Here is a 4,083-nt window from a genome sequence, read left to right on the forward strand (position 1 = left end):
CTCTCAAAGCCAGAAGACAATTGGCACAGAAGGAATAAATCCTGTCGGCACAGACGTGATGTCTACTCTGTGGCAAGTGAAATGGCAACACCAAAGATGAAAATGCAATTGTTCTATTGATTTTCATTGCCTTTATATATTATATTATATTATATTATATTATATTATATTATATTATATTATATTATATTATATTATATTACAATAATTTATATTATATTATATTATATTATACTAGACGTCCCTCGCAGCTTTGCCTGTGTAGTTGTGAAATAGGACAAACTTTAAATGTCAATAAACATACAGGTATCGCTAGATAAACGGAGGCAAGGTCCTCTCCAAAACATGGCATGAGATAGAGCGATTTGAATAGAGGCTGGTGGGAGAGTGAGGAGGGTCCCACCCAGCGCCCCCTCCTGACATCACACTTCCCCCTCCTCTTCGGCACGCAGCCTCTGTCTCGGATTAGCACAAATATATCATTGCTATAAGCAAACTATGATTCTTAGCACAATGAGAAAAGTCGCAAAATCAACAGGAATGTTCAAGCAAATTCTAGAAAAAAAAATTTGTTAAGTAGTTCTGCTCCCCTTCCCTCGGCCCGCTGCATGTCTCTCAGATTCAAATAAATCAGCACCAACCAAACTATACTTAGCAAATTGAGAGAAGTCACAAAATTAAATTATAAAAAAACCCATCTTAAATCTGTTAAGTAGTTCTCTTGTGAAAAGCCGACAGTCATTTAGACAGACAGGCGTTGGATTTTTATATATTTAGAGATTAGATTAGATTAGAAGTGAAAGCTTCATTTTAAAGCAAGTTAAATATATCCTTTCCTTACTACCCTATTTGTCTGGTCTTAATATCTCCACCACGGTTACTTGGAAGGGATATGCACAGGTTTAAAGAATGAGGTGCAATTTAAGAAGAACACATTTCCAAGTAGAATCGGCCTCCTTTGAATACAATCAGTAGGGGATAAACAAAATCAATCATGTAAGGCGGTAAAAAAGTGGGATGCATGGAGAATCGCTTTATAATTGCACTGAATCAAGCAGTGTCTCAGGGGTCACCACCTCTATTCTGTACTACCCTTTATTTAGTGCACTGTGAGACAACCATAGTTTCTCATGGTTAATTATGAAAGCTTAATGCAATTAACATGACAAACAACAGCATAGCAAAAAGAAATTAAAATGGTGAGTCTATAATGATGAATTTAATTTTCATCATCATGAAAAATGCTTCCTTAGTTCAGATAGACTAAATAATAATAATATTTAAGATAAAAATTACACAAGAAAATAAATAGACAGCCAAAGTGCCAGTTAATTCAATAAGTGATTTTCTATGTTTATGTCTATGTCTCAAAAGAAAATAGCGTAATAATACTGACATAGTCTCTGTCTAGACTTCATTCATTTGTCATGTGAACTTTGTCAGACTACTCCTCGTGTCTGCGTGGGTTTCCTCCCACAGTCCAAAGACATGCAGGGTAGGTGAATTGGCGATCCTAAATTGACCCTAATGTGTGCTAGGTGTGTAGGAGTGTGCCCTGCGCTGGACTGGTGCCTTGCCCGGGGATTTGTTCCTGCCTTGCGCCCTGTGTTGTCTGGGATTGGCTCCAGCAGAACCTCGTGACCCTGTGTTAGGATATAGCAGGTTTGATAATAACTGACTGACTGACTGACTGACTGGCTGACTGATTTTGCCATACTAGTGTTGCTGTTCTACGTGTGGATGTGGCACCTGTGACTGAAATGATTTTTCAAACTGTAAAAACTCTGCTAATCCTGAGAGACAACTTGAAGACTTCATCTCAGATAGACACTCTGTCATGTACCCCTCTGGTACCACTCGCTTACCCCTCTTTCTCTGTCTCTAACCCCTTGAGACTTAATAATTAAGTATGTCCTGAGTACCTACTAGAGCCCACTCTCCACTTTCCAAATGTCTTTTCTTTGCTGTACTTTTATGAGCACTGAGTTATTTTACTGGACAGTTTGTGCCAATGCAGAATGAAATAAATATAGTCAGTCTCATCAGATGTCATGAAACCCCAGCTGAAGACATCCTTTCCAACTTGTCGTAGCTGAGTGGGTCTAATCAAAAGTTGATATCTCTTTTCCGGTCGTTTCTTGCTTTGGTTGAACTGCTGTTTTGGTGTGGGCGGGCATAGTTCTTGTTAAATTTCAGACTCTTGTTCTTCTATGTTCCTATTGCCTATTACAGTCTTCCTTAATGTGATATTTCACTTCCAATAACATTGCATTACTGTGACAACCTTGGACATCACGTTTATCATCTACAAGCTCACCTCTGTCTGTCCTGAGGGGTCTCCCCGCTGCAGTCATCACTCCTTGAAATAATACGTCACAATCACATGAAAATACAGCATTGGTAAACAAATGATGAGCCATAGAAATCAGAAATAAAACATTATATTATGGTGTGGTACTCTAATTGCAATTTCTTAATGAAGTACTTTAATTAAGTAACATAATTTAACCAAATGTTATAATATGCAATACAAATCAATGTAATATTGTCTGATTGTGTAAAATATACATCCTTTTCTAAACATAGTCATACAAGTTTCCTCCTATATTTTAACCCTCTTTCATAAACATTCTGCCCCCAAACTTAATCAGAAGCAAAATTAGAATAAAAATATGCAAAGTCAGGTAAAGGTGAACTTAAAGAACACCAAACATCACATATTCTCAAAAGTCTCACCAAAAAATCCCACATTGTGCATCTGAGGAGGTCTGTAACAGTAGAAAGAAACAAGCTAAAGGTGAAGTATGTAAAACATGCATGTGATGGACGTGGATCAAAGCTTTTAAAATGTATTTTTCTGAGTGCACGAATCACTCACATTGGTAACCATTTTAGATTCACCATTCAACTAAACTGAAGGTGTTTGGGAATGAGAGGAAAACACACAAATGTGTCAAAATCCCTCACGATCACATCTGGGCCCAGAATTCAGACCTACTGTATGACACTGAAATCATAAAGCAGCAGTGCTAACCCAGCTTCACAGAGCCATCTCAAAGTGACCTATGAACTTTTGAACTTAAGTGACCTTTACTGCAGTTCATTTTCATAGAGCACCTCTACATCTGTTCACATATTCAATTTGATGACATCACAGCTTTTATCAGATTTGCTCTTGCAGATGACTCCAAGCATATTTCATATGAGCACCATATCCTACTGCTTTGGTAGTTTCATTTCTGAACTCTCACAGAATGTCATCTTAACATAGTCATCCATTCACTTGCAATGTAAACAATCAGTAACCCTATGGTCAGATTCCTTGTCTTCTCCTTCATGCAGTTTCTCTAAACTGAGAATGACTGAACCTTTTCACAATTCTGAGTGAAGGCCTCACTGAGACTTGCAGTGATTTTAGAAAAGGTTTTGTGTTTAGGAGTAAGAAAAGTGTATTTCAAAGGAAAAACGTAAAAAATTGAAGAAAAAAAACGAATAAGATCTCGCAAGCATGGAGCGGGACGATTTGAACTCAGACCTCACTTTGTTTCTTTATTCATTTATGATGGTGTCCTCAAGGCGTTACATATGAAGGCGCTCCACTCACCTTGCTGTTTGTTTTCGACCTTCATCATTATTTCTTGTTTGTTCTGAGACTCCAGAAAGGAATATTTATTTCCTGCACTTCACCCTAAAGCAAGAATAGGAAAAGTGACATTAGAGAATTTTAAACATTAAAATGTTTTTAAAAGACTGCTGACAAATCTGGGATGTCTGTCTGAAATGTGAACTGAAAGCTGCTCAGTGATGAAGATGACCTCCAGTGCATCATCTGATTTATGGCGAGGCAAGTGGGCGTAGTAATAGGAACTGATGTGTAAAAGAAATTGTATGGAAGACCACCGGAAAAGCATGAAGTAGAAAATATAAAGTGGAATAAAACCTGAGACAGGCTTAAGGAGACATCTAGGAGGCAGTGATGGGGATGGTCAAACTAGAAGTATGAGACAACCAATAAACCATGGCAAGCACCTTGTGACAAATTTCTTTAACATTAGTAGGAGAAATCATTTGTGTTGTCAACTT

The sequence above is a fragment of the Polypterus senegalus genome, chromosome 10 (genome assembly GCF_016835505.1).
Source record: "Polypterus senegalus isolate Bchr_013 chromosome 10, ASM1683550v1, whole genome shotgun sequence".
Taxonomy (NCBI): domain Eukaryota; kingdom Metazoa; phylum Chordata; class Cladistia; order Polypteriformes; family Polypteridae; genus Polypterus; species Polypterus senegalus.